At 35.4% G+C, this 12,838-nt stretch overlaps 1 protein-coding gene across 1 annotated transcript in view; it reads right to left on the reverse strand.

The window, feature by feature from the left end:
- Positions 1–12,838, reverse strand: part of CNTNAP2 (contactin associated protein 2) — a 1,032,011-nt gene that overhangs the window by 149,669 nt on the left and 869,504 nt on the right. The gene's annotated exons all lie outside the window — the stretch shown is intronic.

A 12,838-nucleotide genomic window follows, 5' to 3' on the forward strand; every position in this document is an offset into this window, starting at 1 on the left:
AACTACTGACTCTTCATGTGTAAATAAGAGGGAGGAGATGTGGAGGGCCCCTGGTTTGCTTTTTGTGATAAGTGATGACATTTACTTGCCTAAGTCTCTTAAGGGTGAGTACAACTAGGAAAGAGGGGATGAGTAACAAGGTGGACAGAGCACAACCCACCACTTAATCAAAGATGTCAGGGAAAAGGTCAATAATTCTCACTACGATGCATATTTTATACAGTCTGCAGAATTCAGAATCCATGGAGCCCAGAAAAATAAAATTTTCAGGTGCATTTTAGAAACATTTGAATATTATTCAAGAATAATTTATTATTTATTATTATTATTCAAGAATAATTCTTACACACTGAACTCAAGGAAAAGAAATTGTGTGGAAAATCATAGAGTAATTTCCTTATTTTCATGCATGGTACTGCATAGAATAAGGCTGGCATAAACTGAGTTTGATAGTCTTACACGTCACATTTTCTTTCAGCATTAAATGTATTTTTTGGAGGCAGAAGACTATCTTGTTTTGTCCTGGTAAGTCACTACCCATATATGCAATTTCTTATTGGTTAAGGATCATTCTTGGTTTGGGGTTTTGCTCCTGTATTTTTGGATGTGGTTGGAGAGTATTTAATTACTTGGGCTAGTAATTACCCAGGGATTTCCAGGATTTTGACAAGTTTTTTTTTTGAAGTGATTCCAGGAGGATTGATGGAGAGAGGCAATGCATCTCCTGAGGTATGTCCTTGCGTCTCTGGTTTGTTAGGATGTCCACCAGCTTCTGTGCCACTGGAGACCAGGAAGGAGCTGAGGCAATTTTTTTCCCATTTATATTCCCTTCCTCAGAACACTATAGATATTTGAGAGCTAGACAGACACAAACAAGCCATACTGGTCTCCCAGCTGCTTGTCTGTGTGGTTAGTAGCAGCTAAAGAAAGCCACATGTGGAAAGGCATTGTTGTCTGGGTGTTGGTTGAGCTACTGCATCAGTACTAGTTACCTATTAGCAGGATTGTCTTGTAAAACCCAGGAGAAAGAAAGGCCTGACTTACAGGTCTTGACTCATTAAAACAGTCAGCCTGCGATCTCTGCCCTTTTCCTGGTTAACAAGGTATGAAATATTCAACAAGCTTGTGAGGACTGAAGCATGTGAAGTATGAGGAGAGTCTGAGCTGACTGGGTTTGCTTATCCCCCATCCCCATTTCAGAAAATATTTTCATTACAATGAGAAATAAATTTATCAGTTTAGTGCTAAAAAGATAAAGAGCTGCAATAATGAAAACCTATACATTTTTCATTATTTAGGTATTCAAGCAAATTATTTATGGATTCAAGCAAAAAATCAACAAAAAAATCAACAAAACAGCCTTCCTGTTATTGAACTGTTGAATTGTTATTGATAACAATGACACACATCTTGAATTTATCACTTCAGATGCTGGTTTACTATTTTCTTAAAAAAATTGCCTATTTCTTTAAACATCTTAATTTTATTTGCCTGTATCTTGCCCTGCACTACTATAGATTTTCTGAGGCTAGGATAGCTACAACAAACTGTATGATAATAACATTTTTATTTAATGACTGGCTGTCCTTGTGGGATCCCAAATTTGCCTAATGATGTGATGGAGAACAATCAGATTAGCCACCTGAAATACAGCATGTGCATAGAAAACAGGGACAAGCTCTTCTACACGATGATATAGAGAGACAACTTCAGGATAAGGAGGGGCAAAATGTCAGTTAATCACATTATGATTTAAGCAGGACTGAGGATTCTTAAACTGAGGAATGTTTACTTTTTATTTTACAGAAGTGAAATCTCCAAAATCTATATCTCAGTATAGGGAGTTATTTTGCATTTATAGAAAGGAAAGGAGACCCTCTCCCATGAAGGAAATATTAAATTTAGTTTACTTTTCTAGCAAGACCTTGTCATTTTTAGAAAACACTGAAGCTTTTGAGAGTTTTGAAGGAAATTGAAAGTTTCTTGAAACTGTTAATGAAATGAGCCGATTGGTTTGAAAATTTTACTCTGATTTGGACATTTTAAATAGGCATTTAGTTCAAAACTTCATTTATGAAATATAGTCAATCAGTGATGAAAAAGGCTCTTTTGTAAAATGTTGAAAGTCAAAGTGATGAAAGTCAAAGTGACATCAACAATGATGTCCTTCTATTGAGAACTTGATAACCAACGTGTTCTGTTTCAAATGATTTCTTATATTTTCAGAGTTTACATGGCAAGAATTTTGGAGAATTTGCTCTTCTTTTGGGATGGGGAATTAAACTATTTCCTGTAAGAATCTCTTTTCTAAATTTTTGGGAACATCTTAACTTTCCTGGAAGATACCCTACCAACTGTGGATGAAATTTATTTCTGCCTCACTCAGAAATACAAAGACATAAGAACAGTTCATAACAATAGATTATTTTAAATTTAACCTTGTCATAGCTAATCAAAAAGAAATTATAATGGAAGTTACTTGAACACAGATACATGAACTATGTTCTGTGTGTAATAATTGATTTACACTGATTTAGTTCCTCAGTTTTCAAAAGAGGATCTATTTGGAGTGACAAGGCAAAAGTTTTCCATCATCAGGAGTTCATGAAACCAAGGACAAATAACAAAATATAGATACAGTAGGTATGCTGGAAATTGATTAGCTAAAGAACAGGCTGAAAAGAAACTTTTGAAACCATAAATCACTACTGGCTCTCTTTCCAAAACTGCTTCTTTAAAAGCTGTTCTCATGAAAAATATTGCTCCTCTGAATTAGACCAAATCAGATGTGGAGATGAGTGGAGATGATTCTTCACAAATGAGAGTCGAAATAAAGGCATATAAAAGTGTAAAATTTGCTGCTTAAAGTTGAAAGCTTCATGATTCTGCAAGCTTAGCTAATGTCTTTGAAGGACAGATTGGTATAATCTCATATCAGGAAATGGATAGAACTGCTCTTAATTCTTTTGATGACAAAAAAGATACTATTTTGTAAGGTAAAGGATGTCCCCCTCATCTCCTTTTAATTCTATCTGAGCTGATTTAAAATTAAAGCCTTGAGTAAAATTATCAGCCTTTTCAAGTTTCTTCTTTGTTTGTCTTAAAGAACCAAGTTGGCACCCCACAAAAGGTAAGTTTAAGCACAGAAAAGAGGAAGAATGAAGGGGAATTGCAACCTTTACTCTGAAACCTGCTCTGTAAATATCTAATTTATGGCACTTCACAGGTTGAAGCAGCATTCATTGGGAACCCAGCATTTTCAAACTCAGAAATTTAACAGTGGAAGTTATCCATAGCGTTGTCATTGGAAAAAAGAGTAAGTAGGCAATACTTCATATTTTTCTTACAGTTTTCTAGCCCTTTCTGTCCCACATTTGCAAGTTTTCCATAGAAGACAAAGGTCAGAAAAAACATTAAAAAATAGAACAGAGAAAAGAAATAGGAGGTTAATTTTTAATATATGTATCCAACTTCTCTTAAACTATTACTATATTCCCTTTTAACAGTTCAGACTTCTAATCGCTTGACAAAAATGCACAACTTTGCAACCCTGTGTTAATAGTTTCCTTTGGGAACTGCATCATAGTTCTACATGAAAATCTAGAATGACCTGCTTCACTGAGACAGAGAAGGATCAGGATCCTTCAAAAATATTGGAAAGCATGTGTATAATAATATATATACCCATATAATAGGACTTGATTATAGGAAAGTTTTGAACTGAAGCTGTCAAAATTCAGTCTTGCAGTTAAAGCCTGTGGGATGAGAAATCATTACGGATAGCAGCTGTGATTGTGGAATACATCCCTGACCTTCCTTTTTATTCTATCATTGGATAGAAAAGGTTCAACCATTGTAAATGCTTGTATTTAGACATAATTAGAGTTAGCTTGGCTCCCTAACATGGAGATCAGTGGTGCAAGTTAAACGAGTACCAAAGGTCTCCAACTTCTTCTTATTACTTTTTCCATCCTGGTGGTTGAACATTTCAAGTATTACTGAGACACTTTGTGTTGTGTGTCAGATATTGGGTGCTGTGAGGCTATAAAAGGCTGTCCCCCATCCTGCTGCCAATCCCATATCTATGTCTAAATGAGACTGAATTTACATAACTTACACATAGGGATGAATGACACTAACCTTACTCTACCTCACCTTCAATCATTCTCTGACTTTTTCTGTTCTTTCTGCTCTTTAAATGTCAGTCAGTGCTGCAGGAATGCACAGGCCAAAAGTATTAAAGTGAGAAAGAGTTCAACCTAAAAAAAATAAATCTAGATAATTCCCTCCCTATTATACCTCATTTCTAAGAAAACTCAGGCTAATGGGGTGAAATTTAAAGGTGGCTGCAAATTTGTACATGTAATAGACAGGATTCCAGCAACTTCTCAATCCCCAGTTTAGTCACAGGTTCTCCTAATTCCTTATGGCTTTACTGACATCTCGTCTCATCACATTTCTATACACTGTGGGAATTCTCCCACCATTTAATCCTTAGATTTTGTTTGTATCCTGCACAATTGCTTTTCTTATTTTGCTACAGGTAAGATAGTGGTAAGAGGTAAGATAGTGATATGCATTACAATCACAGAGATGGTAAAATGTTTGAAACTATAATTAAAGCATAACTTCAAGAGGATTTGTGTTTAATATGAACTGCTACTATATGTCATCTATCAGACTAACGATGCTTGCTTAGATTCCCTAGGAATCTAGAGACAATATTTTACATGATCTGCTTTTATCTTCTTTTTGCATTAAAGAAGCTAAAATTAACTGCAGTATAATCATAATTATGAGTAGAATTTGATTAGCTCTTGCTAATTCAAATTGCATTTGAATTCTGTATCTCTGAAACATAAAGCTCGTAATTCCTCTATAGAACTTCACCATTTTTTCCTTTTATGATCAGTTGGAGAATTGAACATGGGTATCAATTGCCATACGTTTTCATTACTTCAGCAAGTATGTAAAAAGAGCGAAATTTATTAGTTCATTGATATTTGAATGAACTGTCTTCTGTAGTTTATACCAACGTATACATTTAGGTAGAATTGAATGCATATGAGAAATAAAATTATTCTATAATGGGCAGGTCAATTCCTATCTTAAAAGTTTGCTGTCAGATTTACATTTCATGATGAATCTGAGAAGAGTGGAGATGTAAATTGTGGAGTAGTGTTATTCTTTGTACCTACATTCACATATGTGTGAAACAGGTGTGAAACTCTCCTTTTCAAAGGCAGTAGAGGATGCACAGGGAAAGTAACTACAGGCAGGTAAGCAGTAAAGATGAAAAGGCTGAAATGCATTTCCTATCAAAACAGTATGCTATCAGAGCATACTGCCTTCATGACCTTAAGGAAAAGTCTCCAGCAATGTAAATTGCATTCATAATGAAAATACACACTGAATGACAGTGTAATCCATAATACTTTCATACACTACCAGGTACTGGGCAAAGATGTCATAAATCTCAGTCTTTTGAACAGAGCACCCAGATTCTACTGGATCTTTGCAAAGTTGGAAAAGGATTTTAAAAAAGGGTCTCAAACTGCATCAAGAGCCATTGCTTGTGGTTCAGATGATCTCTCCTTGGTATATTCTAATGGGAACAAGTCCACATTTTTTCTTTTTACCTTGGGTTACTGATGTTCATGTGGCACAAACTGTATGGGACACTGTTTTTCTAATTTGCCAAATTTAAAATTGATTCTACTGTTACTTTTTTCTCCTGCAGGCATCTTGTTGCTTCAGTCAGGCATAAAAAGACATGTCCAATAGGAAAATGGCTAAACTGTGTGTGACCTGTACTTTTTCCTGCTCTATGAGATAAGTAGCTCTCATGGATAGGATTTGCTTTCAGAAAGGAAACAGAACAAAACCTGACAGTGAGTGATGCAATAGAGAATATTCATATATAACCTATGAGTCAATATGTTTCTATGTTAAAACTGTGTCATTTTACAAGCATTTATTCCATGGATACACATGTATTCAAAGTTTGAACTGAAAGAGAATTTTATGACCATGTAATAAACCTCAGTAAAGGTCGTGTACTGTAGAAACACGGAGAGCTTATAAATCATTAATGCTACCAATTCCCTGTGGGTTTTGAGATGATATAAAAAAAGAAGCAAAACAGAGCTTTATGTAGAAAGAACACTCACAGAATCTTACAGTTCTGTGGAGACTAATTTGTCCCAAATATCTGGGCCAAAATGTTTCCTGCTGTACAAATGCAAAGGAGTAGGAGAAAAGTGTCTAGAATGATTAGCTAGGTTTAAGTACTATCACAAACAAAGAAAATATTTTTGGAACTTTAATTCCAGCCACACATGTTCAAATGCTGTTCACACTGCCTACCATTCCCCATCACCTAAAATCAAAGACAATTCCAGCTGATTTGCAATTTCAGATATATTAGGTCTTCTCATTTTGGGACTGTTCATGATGGATCATCTAAGGTAGTGCTTATCTTGCTGCAAACACACATAACAGGAAGTTCTAAATTAAATTCAAAAGTTTCTGGTGGACAACATCAGGGACTCACTTTTGAGCGTAATTATAGAGAACAGGTTCCGATTAAAAAGGATGACAAAGCTACCAGCCAGAATGCCAGCACTTGGAACACTTGGCTGCTTAGGAAGGATACAAGAACATGTCCTTCTCATGTACAAGAAGGACATTATCCTGTATCCACCTTTAAATTTCCTGGCATGTTTCACCATGACAGAGAAATGCCCTAAATTCATGAGAGCAATGGAGATTTTCCAGCTGCTATTTTCAAGACAGGCAAAGTTTTATTTACATGGCCAGAAAAAGCCTATACCTGTATGAGATAACAGGCTGCAGTCTAAGTTTTCCTGGGAGGTGAGAAAATGAAGAGCTCTCTTAGAAACATTAAGACTCCACAGGAGGGCATTTAAGCACTGCTTCCTAGAGAAAATATTTCTGCATGAAGATGAAAATAAATTCTAGTTAAATTTCACAATACATTTAATTATGCATTATGAAACAGGGTTAAAGGTGAAGGGAAAGTCTTAAGAATGAGAAATGACAATATTTAAACTGGATGTTAAACAACTGCAAAAGAATGGATTTTTTTTACTTTAAAAGTTGCAGAAAAATGACCTATTGGGTCATTTTTTTTCTCTTGGGTCTCCAAGGAAAGCAATTGCATATGAAAGATAACCTCAGCAGTTTGATTAACTAAAGAAAAGATCCCTACCCAAATCTGAACTGAAGACTGTTGTTTTGTCACCCTCAACATTATCCACTGAAAAAATCAAATAGTACTTCTGGCAGTACTTGGTTAGCAGGCTTTTATTGAAAGGACACTTTTCTTTCTCCTGTTTTGCTGGTAGCACTGGAACAACTGTGATAAGCAGCAAGTACAATGTCTTGATGTTCTTTGGATGAATCTGTATTTCCCCTTGAATAGCACAATTTACAATCCAGTGCAGCACATAAAGACATGCTGTGGAAATAGATGTGGAAATAAAGCAGACAAATTTTCATGTGTACTGAAGGCACCTATAGGTAGTGGTGAAAAAAATTTAAACTCTTAGATGGATTAAGTTTTGATTTGTATTTTCCTTACTGAATATATCACAATTTATTTGAAAATCATAATAAATTAATAATAATAATATAAAAATGTATGTAGATATATCTAGCAATACAAACAAACAAACAAACAAAAAAAAGGAAATGTAGAAAAATCAAGAGATTTTCACTGGTTTTCTAACCTTAGTGGGAGAGAAGTAATTAACAACTCAAAAGGGAATTGCCTAAATTTCAGATCTGTAACCCCACCACACAAGCCTCTGGCAGAATCATTGCTTCAGGAGTTTCAAAAGACTAATTTTTGTATTCTGAAAGCACTCTGGTTGGGTTTTGTTTTTTGGTAGGGGGTATCACTGATGTTAATTTTCATTTGATACACTGTTTTCACTTTCATTAACCTGTAAGGCAATTCACTATATAACTGGAATGTTGTCTAAGATAGAGTAGGAGTAAATTGTTTCTACTTCCAGCAGAAAATTCAATTCCAGTTGAATTAATCTTTCAATAATTCAAATACATTGTGTTTGTTTGGTATTTTTTTTTTTCTGGGATACTTTCCAGATTACCTATGTATGTAACAGGAACAGCACTGCAGATCTGTCTGAGTCAACACACTGCATATCCTACTAGAGAATTGATCTTGGACATAAGTTTAATGTGTAACTGGAAACTGCACTGTAAGGCTATGCTATTTTTTTCCCTGAAAGTCAGGTGGTACCCTTGAAAAACAAGTTCAGCATGTTGAAAGAGTCGTCAATTTGCAATGTAATGAAAATGGATTTAGCATGCACATGAAACAGTTAATTTATTTTCATTACAACTGACAGTTCTGAGTCACCAACCTGCACATGTGGTGAATAAGTGCTTAAGGAATACAAACCCACACCTTACCAAGGATACCAGCCTCTAAACAGTGACCCTGGAAGTGGCTGTCTGGTTTAGATAACTACACAGTCGTTTCAATATAAAACTAGAGTCACGAAAAACGTGCATGGCCATACCACTGTCTGAATAAATAAACCAACTCTGCTGGAACATTCTAAAATGAGCAAAGCCAGAAGTGATATTTATAAGCTAAAGAAACAAAGTATCAGGAATGAAAGGAGCAATAATGAGCTATAATCAAAATCACTGAAAAAAGAACCCAAGGTATATGCCCCTGAACATATATGCACAGTCATATGCATACTTGCTCAAAAAAATTTCAATGCCCTCATGGAAGAACTGAGTTTTGATTTTTTTCCTGAACTTCTGTCATCTGTCAAGGGGACATTTTTGTGTCTGTCTCTGCAGGTTCTACAAGCACACTGCTGATACTGGTCTTCATGAAAACTTAGCTTAGAAAGAACCACAGTCAATGCAGCTGTTTCCTCCTCCACATTTTGAAGATTATAGATAATAGAAGTAATATACAAGAAAATGATTCATGGCCCAGATATCAAAGTCTTACTGGGAGGATAAAAACTGTACAGCACAGGAGATGGAAAAAACATAAATCTGAGTTGTCTAAAAAACATCTCCCCTTTAAATTCTGTCTTTGCTATAGAGGAAATGGGACAAAAGGAAAATAGACTCAAGGAGAAAAGCAAATCTAGAGCAGAATAGTCAGTCTATCCCCCTCTGGGTTTATAAAGAGCAAACTCGAATCAAAATCCTTGGAAGTCCCTGGGAAAAGGATACTCTTAGCAGGTGGCAAATATAGAAGCTTTGTGAAAACTGGTATTTTCCTAAGGGGAATGATAAAAAATTTCAGAAGGTGCCAGAAGCCACAAAAGTAATTTTGATTCAATATGATTATTGATGAAATCTCTGCCCCACCATGGCAAGCTAAGTTCTTCAGTTTGGTTTCAAAAGAAATTACCAGATCTGTTTTTGAAGTCTTGATCTACCACCTCAGGCTGAGCTTAGACAAAAAAAAAAAAAAACCCTCAGTAAACTTGTGTTCTTCTCTAAAGGGAAAAGGCTCAAGATGCCCCTTTGCATTACAGTGAAAGAGCATAAATAGATGGACAAGGTCATTCTATTGCTTGTTGGCCAAGGTTAAATGCATGGCTGCTGAGGAGTCATCTAATAAGTATTAGAAAAACTGTAATAGGTCTGTAAAGGGATTTTAATCAGTGTCTCAAAGTTAACTGAAGAATAAAAATTATTAATTTGTCATTCTATGGTGCCCTTTTTCTAGATCCTGCACAGAATAACTTTACTTCAGGGAAAACAAGAGTAGTTCCTTTATCCAGTATTACTATGGAGACTAAGGACTGGTTTTGTTTGTTTATACTTTAAATTACAGTTCTGCTAAGAGGATATTGAGAATGTGCTGATAAACTACCACTGTCATTCTGTAAGTACAACACTCATACAGCTGTGGTCAGGAAGGACAGTTTTGCTTTAAGTCTGTGTAGAGAGGACATTTGCTGAAAACCCTTGCTTGATCTTTGAATCATAGCAATACAGTATCAAAAACCCCCACCAAATTCATCTCCTTTTTGTGCACATGTTCTCTATGGAATTGGATAAGTTGGCTCCTCTGGTAGATCACCACTTAGAAAAATCATTAGATATTAACAAAGCATTCCTCAACAATAAAATGAAAAATAGAAAAGAGACATCCTGCATATTTAATCCAAGGTGCAAAACAGGCTCCAGACCAGATTTATGGGATTTTTGCCACAGTGACTAGATGAGTCTTCATCATTCTGATAGAATTCAGCAGCTTAAGCAGATCTTTAGAGGGGTAATAAAGGCCCTTTTTGCTGACCACTTTTCAGAATGCAAGTAGTGTTTTGTGAGGTGCAGTTAAATATGAAAAATACTTCTGAAACACAGAGATGTGTAATCATGCATAAACCAGTTTTCTGATCCTTATCTCCAGCAAGAGCCACTATTCAAGAGTGGTCTTAATCAGGTAATAAATCAGGCAAAAAGAAAAATGCATTTGTCATTTGTGGGACCAAAATAAAACCTATATTTCTGAAAGAAGAATGTAGTTATTTTTGCAACAGGAAAACAGTTATGATTCTGCAGTCTTCCTTGGCTTGTGTCAAAACAAATTGCACTGAAAGGAATGATTTTCAGATTTACTTTAGTCAGTCAATAGTAGGGACAATTAATTGTTGTGGCTTCTGCTGATGAATGGATTCTTGAGAATTTGATGAGCATGGGAAGAAGTGAATTATATGAAATAACAAATATCTTTGCTTTCTTTAGTACTCTTTGCCCTCAGATATTGAGCTTTCAGCTATCTCTTCTTAAGGACTCCAAAGGCCATCAACTCTGTGGTACTCCGGTACAGCTGTGAGTTGGTCCAGGTGACATGTCACTGTCCCTAGATGTTACAAAGTGTTAGCTATGAGGTTTGTGGCAAATTATTCTGTAATTCTGGTGGGAAAATATCACTTCATGTGCTGCAAAATATCACTGGACTATGGATTAATACAACATATGGTACGGACAACCCTCAGGGCAAGACAAGTTGTCACGGTATTGGCTGCAATCACAATGAAGAAATTCTTCTAAATAGGTACGTTTTTATTTGACTGGTTACTTTTCCCACCTTCCTTGCAAGCAAAACAAAAATCTGTATTTCTTAGACAGTCTTAATAACTATAACTGAATTTCATTTAAACATGCAACTGAATTTAACTGAACACATGAACTGTGCTGTGATGACACTCAACATCTTTAGTACTAATAATGTTGGTTTTGAGGCATGTAACACACACACACACATGAAAATCAATTGGTTTGTGGTTTGTTGTTGTTCTTAATCCCTTCCCAGAAATTTGGTACTTTGGCTCTTTCTTCAAATTTGGGACAAAAGGACAGTTTAAAATTTTGTCATTTTCTCTGGAATGGAAACCTTGTTTTCCACAAGGTGAAACAACAGCTTTTGTATACATTCAAGAAAGAATACAAAGAGGAATGCTTAGTAAATGCACTGGGAATATAAAACAGGACTGGGGTCTATATTATCTCCTGTGAGAAAAATTATAGCAGATTTTTGACAGTAATATATGGTCATGGAAGGAAATTCAAATTTATTCATAAGCAAAGTTTTTCAAAAACTATGAATCATATCTGTAAAGTTCATGGAGAAAATTAAATTAATCAGGATGGTAGGAATACACCCGTTCAGTTTCCCAAAAGGCTGTGTCACTCAGTCACATTCTAATAAAGGCTGCTCAGATGAGGTTTCATTTATACTAATATTTAGAAATGGCTCACACTTTAGAGACTGATATTTCTAAAGCACTCAAATTCAGGATATGGGGAATATGGGTGCAAGAAAAATAGTATTTGTTATTTTTTGTCATCAGTTGTAAAAGCCCATTACAAAAAAGTTTATCAAACATAGATGAGACAAAAACAAACACAAACTGACCTGTGATTGGTCAAACGCTATAAATAACAAGCAACAAAGATATGATGTGAATATTTCTGCATCACCTCTGTATGATAGGCTGAGTTACAGTGCTCTTTACTGTGAATGGGTTTTGTATTATTTATAGATCACACAAATATTAGTTGTTTTAAATTAAATCAGACAACCTTTGCTTACTGTACCTATTATAAGAAAACTGCCTTAAAACACAGTGGACAAATGAAACATGTGTCAACTGCACAGAGTCTGAATTTTTGAAGTGTGATTTAGAAGGGCCTTAAGCAGTTGCTTTGCCTTTGGTAGTAAATTTCACCTCCTGAAATATAAAATAGACTGAAGCAAGACTACAATTTTCCTCAGTGCATTCCAATTTTGAGTGTGTGTGCATTGGAAATTTATACATGATACTGATTTGCTCTCTCAGTAGATGATCAAACTGGAGGATGTACACTTCTTAGCATCACTCAGCCTGGAAACCAGAGACTACAACAAAAAACTCCCAATGCTTTACATGGAAACATCTAGTCCTGATACAGTTAGCATCTGGCAACAATCCTGTCAAACTTTGTACACCTACAGCCAGAGATTACAGTGATGAATTTTGCCATCATTTATAGAAGCATAGTAATGATAATGATGCTGACAAGAGAACCCAAGAGAAGCACAGATGTTGAGAGATATTATTATGCAATCTGTATTACTGCTCATCTACATAAACTTAGTTGAATAATCCAAGTTGCCACATTTACCATAAAATAAAGAAGAATACTGATATTTTAAATGAAAAGGTAAGCCATTATATGTGTATTTTCACAGACAAAATTTCTCAGATCACATCATGCTTTCATAGCAAAAGGTCTTTTGAGCAGACAGCCATAATTTCCCATG

The sequence above is a fragment of the Vidua macroura genome, chromosome 1 (genome assembly GCF_024509145.1).
Source record: "Vidua macroura isolate BioBank_ID:100142 chromosome 1, ASM2450914v1, whole genome shotgun sequence".
In the NCBI taxonomy this organism is placed as follows: Eukaryota; Metazoa; Chordata; class Aves; order Passeriformes; family Viduidae; genus Vidua; species Vidua macroura.